Here is a 12879-nt window from a genome sequence, read left to right as displayed (position 1 = left end):
GGCCGAAACCGGAAGTGACGTCATTTTCGCGGAAATGTAGTTTTTTACTTGTAGACCTTAAAAACCTCTACTGGTCATGTTTGACTTTTCTGAATAGTTTCTGGGATGCTTAGAACTCAAATTGCACTGCTGGAAATAGTTTATTTTGATGCACCTGCTGTTTTCTTTGCAAATTTGCATCATAGGATTGTTTTTTTTGTTTTACCTGCAGTGTATATAAAAATTGGTGTATCTCCAAAATAAAACTATGAAGACACTCAAAATAAATTTCCTGTTGTTGTAAACTATTTTTTGCAACTTTTTTGTATTTAAAGTTTTGAAGGATAAGCCTCTTAAATTTCTCCAAGTAGAAATATATGTAAAAAAACAAAACAAAAACGATTTTCAATTTTTTTGTAGTTTATTGCACTTTTTTGCAATTAATGTAGTTACTATGGACTTAATGCATACATATTATTAAAATATGGGCTATAACAGTTATTTAGCAACTTGAAATGCTCCCACAAATGGCACTACAACATGTAAAAAAATAATATAAGCTCTGGCGGACTTGGTTCTATAGTAGGTCTTAAAGGGTTAAATAAATATCGTCAAATAATCGCGATCTCAATTTCAGTGAAAATAATCGTGATTATCATTTTTGCCATAATCGAGCAGCCCTATACTATACTACACTATACTCTACTGTATCTAAGCACTTATACCCAACATTCGGATACACTCACACACCAACATTTTGCTCAAGGGTAAATGGGCAGGATGTGCCAGGGATCGATGCACCGATCTTCCAATTGGTAGAGGACGCGCTCTACGACCTGCGTAACAGCCCCCACCTCAAAGATTTAAAAATAAATAAATACATACAGCATGAAAAGCGCAGACAGTGGACAATGCTGATGGACCAACAACTGGACAAGCGACAGACCGGTTGTACCACATAGTTTTGACACACTGCAGGTGAATGGGCAGTTCAAAGCTGCCCACAAACTGCCTGCTCACTGCCATCGTTGAACCATAATTACCCCAAACGAGGTGCACTCAGACTCAGAGAGGAATTTTGTCACTTATTTTACTAATAAATAACAATTTAGCTAATATTTGGGGCACATAAATCTGTAATGTTTGCTGATGGACAGCACACTAGACACTCTAATAGAAATACTGTGTTGATTAAACTGGCATTTATATATATGTTTCACTGAGTGCCTAGCTGAATTCTCTCACCTCCCAACCCAGAGTCACACACCCTTCATAATGAACCAGAAAACATTTGTTTTGTGCCTTGGGAATCTAGGCTAACATAATTACGGTCCTGTACTTTAAACAGCTAAGCTGTCAACCCAGATGTGGCATTTCCTGTATCATGAATTGGCCAGTTTTTGTTTTTATAATCTACTTTTTCTATTTTTGAACCGAACCCAGTCCGTCACATTTCGGCTCTCATCATCTGACGCCCGTCTCATGTTGATTTAAAATAGTTTGCACTTGACTATGGGTGCTTTTTTGGTAATGTGATAGCATTATGAGGAAAACCTTTGGCGGTGAGTTTGGTGAGTCTATATTTAGGTAAAGATGATGCAAGCTCCCTGGGATATTGATAAAAATACTTTTACCATCCCAGACTGGAAATAAGTGGCTCTGAATGTTCCTCAGAAAAGTGTTTATCACGTACGCCAACTTCTGGTTACATTCCAGCTTGAGGACAGATTTCCTGATCATGACAATGCATTCAAAGTTCTTGGCGTGGGGCCAGGGGACAGCCCAGAGACTAGATGACAAACGCTATAGAAAATCTATTTTTTGTTTTACATAGCTGTGTTTACATATCACACCAAGAAGAAATAATTTAACTTTTGTACAGCTGTCACTGCTTCTATCCACGGGATCAGACGCATGGAAGCAAATTCAAACTGGTTATTGTTCAATTTCCCCGCACTCATAAGGTGTAGGCCAACTTTCTCTCAGCTGGACATCGAAATAAACCTGAAGGGTAATGACTCTATTGAGCCCATTATTTGCCAGACAAATATAATAATAATAATGTCTGACATTAAACAGAGAGTGGGGACAGGCTGTACATGAGCGAATGCCTCTGATGCTGCACTATTTACTAAACAGAGTCACAGGCAACAGGGCGAGGTACTTTTCCACTGTATCTGCTACACAGTGATGAGACAACAGCTTCTTTTGAAGTGCAATGATTGCGTAGCAAAACTCTATCATGTCATTATGACATTCATCTTCATGTATCACCATGGAGACAGCAGGGAAATATGACTTTCTACCACCTAGGACAGGAAGTGCTGATATCATTTTCCTATTTCACAAAGGGATAAACGAGAAAAATGAACCATTTAAATTTCACAAGTCAAGACACAAAACAAAAGACATAACTATTTGCAAAGCTACATTATAAACAAACTTTTCTTTAAGCTCTACATGCCAACACATTGTAATATAAACACAGTAAATAATAAGGCTGTGTTATAAAGAATGGACATTAGACACTCTGAGTGAGCTCTGCTTCATCCAACCATAAACGGGAAATAATGAACCCAACCACGGAGCTGTTGTGCATCGAGCTTTGCGTCAGCACGGTTAATGCCATATACCGACTGAAATCTTAAGCATTTCCAAACAGAGCTGAGAGCAAATTTCTCTCTGCAGCACAGCAGGGTTGTGAACTCTGCCATCATAACCACAGGGTTGTTGAAGAACTTTCCAGGCCTAAACTCCCCTCTGATCAGGCTTATGGTTAATTTACAGTGCTATGGTTGTGTCTCTTTGTGGAGGTATTGGTCTACAGAGGGCCTCTGGAGAGGGGTTTTCACCCTTAGCAAGCATGCCCTCGTCCAGTCCTCCATTAAGCATCAGGGAAATATGTATTTTAAAGACGTTAAAAGGTTTGTGTTAAAAGCCTGAACGAACAGAACCAAATAAAGTTTTAAAAGTAATAAAATAAAGAAATAACCAAGTAAATCTTGTAACCTAACAACATTTACTTTAGTTGGATGTTGACAATGCCCATCTTTGGCTTTATGCCGCTGCTTTTCATTTCACACAAACAAAACTGAAATTATGCCTGCCAGAGCCTGCCATGTAGCCAACGCCGCTGTCAGCATTTATACTTATGCATGGTTTCCCCGCACTGCCGCCAAAACACTGGTTAGCAGTGGGATATCTCTACTCGAGGTGATCCTTTCTCTTCCAGTCAATTAGAAAAATGGCAGAAGAAGAAACAATGCAATCAATCAAAAGGATATAAATACCATCACGAATGCCAAGTTGCTTGGTGATTTCTATCCAGATGCTCTGAAAATTCAAGTGTTAACTTCCAATAACGTTTGTGAAATTTGTGGTTACTTTCACAACTGACTGGCTATGGCAATGCACGTCTGTGTCACTGGATGCTGTGTACACTTCAGTTTCCTGTTTCAAATATTTTTATTGAGAGCAAGTATCATGATTGTAGTTTTTACAAATTGACATAACATAACTTATGCTCCTTTTTTTCTAAACTAACAAGGCAAATAATTAAACAACACCAACAAAAAAAAAAAAAAACAAAAAAAAAACAAAAAAAAAAAAAAAAAAAAAAACCCCGCAGTCACCCATAAGGGGTCCCAATACCCCGGCTGTCGGCAAAAGGGAAGAGAAACAAGTAAACAAAGTTTTATATTTTCCCAAGGTATATAAGTAAAGGGTGCCAGATTAATTCAAAATCTTTTACATTGTCATTCATACTATATCTTATTTTTTCAAGGTGAAGAGTGTTTATAAGTTCAGTAAGCCACATTTTTAATACAGGAGTCTCATTGCCTTTCCAAAGCTGCAGGATCAATTTCTTTGCAATAATCAAAGCATATGCCATAAACCTTTTTTGAGAGTGTTGTAAATTTTGTGTTTCGTTGGAAATCCCAAAGATGATTACTGTCGGATTTGGTTCAATCTTACTTTTAAAAATATTAGACATATAAGTAAAAATATCATACCAAAAACCCTGAAGCCTTGGACATAGTGCAAAACAATGTAACAGATTTCCATAGTGTATCTTGCATTTTTCACAGAGGGGGGAACACTCTGGATACATTTTGTGAAGTTTTTCCCTTGAATAGTGTAGTCTGTGTATAATTTTGTACTGAATTAAACAGTGACGGGAATTAATAAAAGGCGTATTTATGTTGTGTAAGGCCTCCTGCCAGAAATCTTCTGATAGGAGAGTCCCAAAATCTTTTTCCCACTCCTCTTTGATTGAAGTAGTTGAAGGTATACTCATCTCCTGTATTGAATTATAAAATAATGAAATTCTCTGTTCAAACCCCCTTCCATCACTAAGACATCTGTCCAAAGGATCGGACGATATGTTTTCAAATTGTGGCAGGTATGTACGGATATAGTCTCTTAGTTGAAGATATCTAAAAAAATGACTGTGAGGCAATCCAAATCTATCTTTTAAATGTTGGAATGACATAAAAGTATCATTTAGGTATAAATCTTTTAATTTACAAATTCCCAATTCCTGCCATATATTGAAAGCTCCGTCTACACATGATGGAAGGAAAGAGGGGTTAGCTGTAATGGATGTACACATTGATAGTTTTTTCAATTTGAAGTGCTTAATTATTTGTCTCCAAATTTGTACGGTATTATAAATCACTGGATTCGAATTGTAATATGAGTTTGTCAAAAGAATAGGAGAGAGTAGTATTCCACCAACACAGTAAGGAAGGCAATCCTCCCGCTCCATCTGTAAGCCGTTAGGGAGTATTGCTGTGTCATCCAATAGAAGGGAAATTATTCTTAAATTTGATGCCCAGTAGTAGTACATAAAGTTAGGTAGTGTAAGTCCACCAAGGGATCTATGTTTGCATAAGTGGTCTTTTTTTATTCTATGTGTTTTATAATTCCATATAAATGGCATAATGATGGCGTCCATCTTTTTAAAAAAAGATTTGGGCAAGAAAATTGGGATGTTTTGAACCAGATACAAATACTGCGGGAGGAATACCATTCTTATTGAATTCACTCTCCCTATTAAAGAAATAGGAAGTGTCCTCCAGTACTGAATGTTATTTTTAAGTTTCTCCAGTAAGGGAAGAAAATTCTCTTTCATTAGGGAGCTGTGTTTTTTTGGTATTGTAATGCCCAAGTAAGTGATTTTTTCATAGGTTATTTTAAATGGGAAAGATGTAAGCCATTGTTTATTCTCTAATTTAATGGGCAGTATTTCGCTTTTTCCCCAGTTAATCTTGTAGCCTGCGAAAGTACTGAATTTATCAATCACGGAGAGAATTGCTGGGAGGGATATTAATGGTTTTGTTATGTATAATAATATGTCGTCAGCATAAAGCGATATAGAATTAGAAGTGTATGTTGTATCATAACCGTGTATATCCATATGGGTTCGAATTGTCTGTGCTAAGGGTTCCAAAGCCAGGGCAAATAATAATGGACTAAGAGCGCATCCTTGTCTTGTACCTCTGCTGAGTTTAAACTGAGTTGATAATGTCTGATTTGTAAGAATTCTGGCTGTGGGATTATTGTAAAGTAGTTTTATCCAAGAGATGAAATCTTGTCCCAGTTGAAATTTTTCTAGGACTGCAAAGAGGTAGGACCACTCCACATGATCGAATGCCTTTTCGGCATCCAAGCTAAGTATAAGTAGGTCCTGTTGTACCTTGGGGGAATAGATTATATTAAATAGACGTCGAAGATTATTAAAAGAACTCCTGTTTGGAATGAAACCTGTTTGGTCTGAATGCACCAATTTATCTATTACTGTATTAAGTCTACTCGCTAGTATTTTAGCCAGAATTTTTTGATCAGAATTTAATAGAGAAATAGGTCTATATGATCCCACTTCCTCCAATGCTTTGCCTTTTTTTGGAAGTACTATAATAGTTGCTTCATTCAATGTTGGAGGCAATGCACGTCTGTGTCACTGGATGCTGTGTACACTTCAGTTTCCAACATGACATATACTCCAAAGTAGGGCTGCCACGATTAGTCAACTAGTTCCGATTACGTCGACTATTAAAATCGTCGACGACTAATTTAATAGTCGACGCGCCGTTTGAAGCTTTGTAAGATCCCAAAAGACGCAGGAATAAGTAGTAGAATTTAAGAGTGTAATAACGGACTGAAACAGAAGATGGCAGCACTGCATGTACAAGGATGCAAGCTGCCGTTAAACCCTGAAGAAGAAGAAGCTGTGTCCCAGAATTCATAGCGCGGCCCAACGCATTTGTCAACAATGGCGGCAGCTAGTTAGTTTTAATATTACTCTTATTATTCTTTCTGGGTCACAAAATAAACATTTAACATGTTTTCAGGCGAGAATGTAGCTGTGTAAACCTCAAATATCTGCTCAGTTTATCAGGACACCACATATTTTCAAAAGCGCTCCGACGTTTTCTGAGACGTCTGTTACCCACCAGCTCGATAGCTAGCCGGGGTTCAAGGCTCACTCGAGCCTGTGAGAACACCGGACTCCCGGCAAATCGTTTTCAAACCCACCGCCGTCTTTCGCTACTCAGGTTAAACATTTAATATAAGTCACTTAGATAACTTAAAAATTTTATTGTTTGGCTTTTTTTTTTTATATTTTATTTGTTCCTGAGTAAATCTGCTTGGCTGAGAAATAAAGTTATAGTTTTTACACAGCTGAATAAACGTCAAGCAGACAACTGATTATCAGAAGTATGAGATACTCGAGAGTATACTCCGGTGTCCTGTTATATTTTAGATAGCAAGGAGCAGACGGCTGAGTTTATTAAACTCCACCAAAACAATCTGGAGATGTCATTAAAATTTAATAAACTATCATCTTGTCTTTATTTTTAGTTAGCGCATACCTTAAACACTTCAAGCTGTAAGCTAATGATAGTTATATAAGAGCAGATGCATGCTGGTGCAATAAACTGTATGTTTTACGTCCAATGGATGCATGATCTGATTATTCGACTAATCGTAGAAATAATCAGTGACTAGTCGACTGTCAAAATAATCGTTTGTGGCAGCCCTACTCCAAAGTAACCACATTATCAGATAGATACAGACACATATGAGCTACGACAGACGCGAAATGTTCAGCGAGCAGATTTTTCAAGAGATCACTGTAACAAACGTGATACTTGCATTCAGTTTTAGTCTCCAGTTAACAAAGAAACCAATTCGCGTTTTGTACCTCACTCCTTAGCTGGTGTTTGAGGGCTAGTGGACATTTGATGCTCTGACTGCCTAAGTAACTCTCTAATCTATCAGCCTGTCACATGTCAATCAATTATATCCATACCATCTCTTAGTTTGGACGGGGACACACCACCTTTACGTGGCCAGCTGTTATTTCACTGGTTGTCACCTGAAATCGCTGAATATCATTATCCGCGTCATTTCTGGTTGCTGCTAGTCACATCCTGTGTCGCCGCCCCTTTAATTCTCAAATATGAAACCGCAATTAAATATCACCCAGGTCTTTATTTTAGAAAGTACCTAAAATATTTTACAGTGCTCAAAACTGACACAGTGGTGTTTGACTTATGCAAATATTTAACAAGAAAACAGCTGTTATACTTAGCAACCAGAGAGGAAAAAGAAATACAAACTTTAAAATAAACCTACTTCAAATGAATGGCAGTGTTCTTCTATAGTTGAGTCACACTCTCTTAGGAAATACAGCATATTTACTAGATGCAAGTCATGTTCTTCCCTTTCTTTGCTGATGCATTACCATCATTACGGGTCAGTGGATTTGTATAAAGCCATTGGCAGGACATGTATTGTGCCACAATGTGACCATGATTGGAAGCAGAAAGGAAACTTTTCAAGGGAAAAATAATAACTATATAAATAAGAGAAAAAAAAACCCTCCTTGTGCTGAATTCACTAGACCGGTGATGCTTTCCTAAAGTGTTTGCCATACGTAGGTCGATATTTAGGATTCCAATTTTTGGTCCACTGTTAGTTACTAATTTATAGTTCAATAATGACTTGTTGTCTGAAATCGAGTTATTCATTCAGTCTTAACTGTCCTGCTCTTCTTCCTCCAAGAATACCACAGAAGCTCATGTACCCTCTAAATCATCTGAGTTAACAGCAAAGTTGGTGATGAAGACATAATGCCAGCCTGATGTAAACATTACAAAGCCAAAGTCTTACAGCAAGTGAAAGGGCAAACACAGATGTCATGAATGATGTCAAGAGATTCCCAGGAACGAAAGTCATATTTTTTGGGGGCCAACACTCATTACTTTAGGGCAGAACAGGAGACATTAGGGGAATCCACTCCTTCAGTTCTCCACATTGTGCATCTCATCATCAATACATAACATAACAGTCCCTCCACTGTCCGCTAAAGACTTTTCACTATAAACAGCAGGAAGCAGATTGGTGAATTTATGGGGGACGGGGGACAGCACTAGCTATTTCTGTTCTACAATGAAGGAGGAAAGAAACCCCCATAAACAACGACTCACAATTCACCAGCAGAGATGAGGCTCACTGTGCAATATATGCCATGGACACACTGATTTCACAGCCTCTAAATTTATTTGGCTGAAATTCTACTGCCAAAGTCTACTAAAGCTACAGTAGAAGGGATATAACAGAACTAAGCTGAAGATTAAAATATGTCCTGCTTTAAGACCAGGATGAGTTTTATGCACATTTACTACGATATTCTTCAGAAGTCTATTTTATGTTATCTGGATTCCTGGTTACATAATCATAAACACAAAGATAAAGCTGTAATATAACCTATTACTGTTCCCACATAACAAAAGACTCACATTTTAATCATTTGTCACAAGCAGAAAACCCTAAAAACCCTATTAACCCTATTTGACAGTAAAAAAAAAAAAAAGATGTTTAAATATTCTCTGTCAGTTCCCAGCACATACTTATTTGCTAGTTCATTCAACAAGCCACAGAAAAAGTCAACATACGTGTATCATTCTAATAAGATAAGAGGGAATACTGCAATAGAGCAAATGTTGCTTCAGCTCAAGGGTCTTCTGTGGCTCGGCCACAGGTTACTAATAAAATAAAATAAAACCAAGAAGCTTTGAAGGAGTTTCATTTCAGCAGATTTGACAATTTGAGACTAGTCATCAGCTGAAACCAGTTCTTGTTTTCTGTCCCCAAACTTTGTTAGCTGCAAATAAAAGTTAAATGTATTATATCATAAAAGTACAAGAAGAACATTTTAACCTACTTTTTAGAAACCACCAATACACCTGTCAAGGGTTTTACCTAGCTAAGAATGTACTTTTTATTAAAGGCAAGGCAGGCGAGGACACAATGAGTCGGTGTTACCTTACCTGACAGAAACCTAAGGTGTTCTGATCATGTAATAAGGAAAAATGCAAATCATGCTTGAGTAAATAAAGTTCTCTGATGAATTTCCACGAGGGGCTGACCTCTATTAGTCATCTCTTTATTTATTTATACATTTTTTAAAAACAGATTTTCTCATCCGAAAATAGCAGGTGCATAAGATATGTGTAATATTTCTTTTAAAACAAATTCCTAGTTTCAAGAGATGTAAACAATAACATATATTTATGTGTAACATGGCAGTAGTACTACAGCAACAAAAAAGCTGACTAACCAAGTCACTTGTGCCGCTGAAAGAATAGTAAAGTTTGAGTTTCTACATTAAAACACCGAACTGACCAAGTTTTCCTAAAGCTACAGCACAAATGGTTTGGTTCTGTGTACAAATCCCAAATCTGGAATTAATTCTGTTCAAGTGAAATGCTACAGGGGATCAAGAGCAAGCAAAAGCACCGTGACTCACTGACGGAAAGCCCCAGTGAAGATGCCCTGAATTTATTTAACATGCATGCTTTAAAAGTCAGCACCGCCATCGAGGAAGGACTGAGCAACTGATATGCTACTACTAATTAAAACAGTGATACAAAGCGACAGCAGTAAACAATGTACAGAAGTATCTGTATTGAGATCATAATGTAATAGTTAAATTGATTTTACATGCAGGTTACTTAGTGTAAATCATTAACCTTCCCCCACAACCCCCAAAACAGAGAAGCAAACCGTCTTCACTTATAGATATATATACATACATACACACATACATACATGTATACTATATATGTATACATATATATTAGCCTAAATGTCTAACAAAACACAAAAGCAGAAGAACTTTGGCTAAAGTTGCATATTTTCCGAAAGTTCAACTGTGGCCACGGCTTTTAGAGCCCTAAACTAAAAGCTGGAAAGACCCAGCTCTGTCAACTTATTTTAAAAGTAGTAAAAACGTTCATGCATGAGATACCTTACTCGTCGTGTGGAGCTCAGCGCAGAAACGATCTAATATTGTTTACAATTTCCACTTGGCTAACCAGGGTTAGCCTGCTAGCTACGGGTGGCTAGTGACTTAACTTTAATCGCCCAAAGAGTTGCTGAGCAGCTGAGCCGAAGCCAAATGCTCACTCACTAACAAATACTTCAAGTGGGTGGTTTATATAAGCACCCCTTCGCGCTCGTAAACCTTTATTTGGTGTCGGATAAAGGTTTCTGTCGACCACCACTTTAACAAGGAAATTTTACAAGCTAACAAAGCTAAAAAAAAGAAAAAAAATTGCTAGCATCCCAGCAGCCTCGAAGAGAAGGAAGTTCTGATCTTACAAAAGCTCAGCTGGTTCGAGCTACGAGGTGAAAACTTACCGTCGTAAAACCTCCCCCTGATTTTCCTTTACTTCACAGCTGAAGTGTACACCGTTGTCTCCATTTCGCAGGAAGCAGTACCTGAAAATGTGTAGCAGCAGAAAAAACCTGGCAGGACAGCCGAGGTACATTCCCCGAGTCTGATTACCGCGGTCAAGTTAAACACCAAAATAAAACAACATTCAAACTTCCGATATGTAATATGATAATTTCACAATAAATGCTTTTCACGATAAAGGCTTTTCTAATAAGCGGTGGAAGAACCGATGTAAAGCAATATATGTATATATATATATATATATATATATATATATATATATATATATATATATATATATATATATATATATATATATATATATATATATATATATATATATATATATATATATATATATATATATATATATATATATATATATACACATATACACACACATGCAGCTGCTCCTCTGCACATGTCCAAACTATCTCAGTCTACCGTAAGTGTCCACACCTGTCTCTATATGTGATCCAGCAGGGGATATCAAACCTACAGGGAATGATCAAACGTTAGCCTTTTCTTTGGGGTTTTGTTTGTCTCAATAATTCACTACCTTTACTCCTTGCAGCTTCACTGTCTCACTCTCATTCACACACATAAATGGAAGTGAGAACACTTACATCCTCGTTCAAATCTTTAGCAATTCAGTTTCTTCTTGTTTTCTAAAGTCTACAATTTCTAATAGCTTTTTAATAGGTTGCAGCAGAGTAGGACAAACTGCATTCTGCATTATGTTCGACACACAATACAAAAAAGTGCATGACATAAACATTTGTGGCACTATATGTCATACAAAATTATTGATGATTATCTTTCAAATGAAAGTGTTATTTAATTTGGATGAATATTGTATTTGTTTGTTTGGGGTTGTTTTGTTTGTTTGTTTTTGCAGTGTCTGTCTACCATTTAATGTGTGTATCTTATCTCTCCCAAATTGTCTAAAGTTTCTTTAATTTGTAAAACTTACAAATGGCAGAAGATGACACTTTTATCTTGTCAGATGCTTTTTAAATAAGCTGCCATCTAAAAATAAAGAATTTTGTTTAAAAAGGCTAAACATATTAAGAATTTGGATTAATTTGTGCTAAAATGTTATTTTCTGATAAGCTCTTATGAGTAAAATAACATATTATTTGCAAATCCAAATAAAATCACCTGGACAATTTTACCACCTTTAACATTTTACTCTTACTTTTTTACCTACTTTTACTTTTCCCGGACGAAGCTTTTATTTGTGAAATAACTCACTGAGTTAGAAAACTTCTTCCTTGTTGCAGCTGATGACTTGACACGTTGACCATGCCTGTGTTTACGTAGCAGAGGAAACACTGTCCCCCTGCGGACATTGCTGAGTAGTTTTGTAACACACCCACAACTCCAGCATTCAACTTCTTTTTATGAGTCATCCTAATCGAAAAATAACACTGACTGTATTTTTGCCATGACCACTAACAAGTCTTAACCCAAATATTTAGTGGTCGACTACACGGAGAACACTTTTATGTGTCTGGTCTCAACACCAGGACTTTCCTTTACATCTGCTGTACTGTGGGGAAAAAAGAGAGAAAGAAGGGAACGTCACTGTAATAGTAGTTTTTTAAAAATGTTGTCTTAAGAACAACTTTCTTCTTCTCAAAGCAAGCTGATATTTGTTAGTTGTTGATAAGTAACATGTCTTAACATGACCATGACTGCCCAACTTTAAAAAGTTCACTAAAGTTTGTGACGGTGTGCAGACGGTGTACATCACAGTAACTATATAAATTGAAATTCTGTGGTCCTCTATCTGATCCTTCATTCCCTCAGAAACAAACAAACAAAAAGCCAGTTGAACCATTAGCTTTGACAAACCTGCTACAGGTGAAAAGGGAAATGTGAACCTCTGTAACATTAGAAATGCTTCATTTGACCCCTTTGCTTACTTTGACTAACAAGAATCAGGTTACCCAAGTGTACTTTGTCCTCCTGGGAGTTTTGTTTTATTTAACAGAAACTTGTAATTGTTGTGTTGTTTTTGTTTTCTGTCATTGGTGTAATATATGAAGAAAAATAACTCTGCTGTAATAACTCATTGCTAAAACGCCATTCATTAGTACTCCTTTTGCCTTCAAAGTTACCTTCATTTTCTTTGGCCTAGATCCAACAAG

General features: G+C 36.8%; 1 protein-coding gene across 1 annotated transcript in view; it reads right to left on the bottom strand.

Annotated features, from left to right (window-relative positions):
* Positions 1 to 10909, bottom strand: part of LOC113014347 (E3 ubiquitin-protein ligase RNF19A-like) — a 30598-nt gene extending 19689 nt beyond the window's left edge. Inside the window, exon 1 of the mRNA XM_026155804.2 lies at positions 10690 to 10909. The gene's annotated coding sequence lies outside the window, so the exon portion shown is untranslated. The remainder of the gene's footprint in view (positions 1 to 10689) is intronic.
* Between the last annotated feature and the right edge of the window lie 1970 nt (positions 10910 to 12879).

This window comes from Astatotilapia calliptera, chromosome 22 (assembly GCF_964374335.1).
Source record: "Astatotilapia calliptera chromosome 22, fAstCal68.1, whole genome shotgun sequence".
In the NCBI taxonomy this organism is placed as follows: Eukaryota; Metazoa; Chordata; class Actinopteri; order Cichliformes; family Cichlidae; genus Astatotilapia; species Astatotilapia calliptera.
The sequence above is the reverse complement of the archived record's forward strand: the minus strand, read 5'-3'. Positions and strand labels throughout refer to the sequence as shown.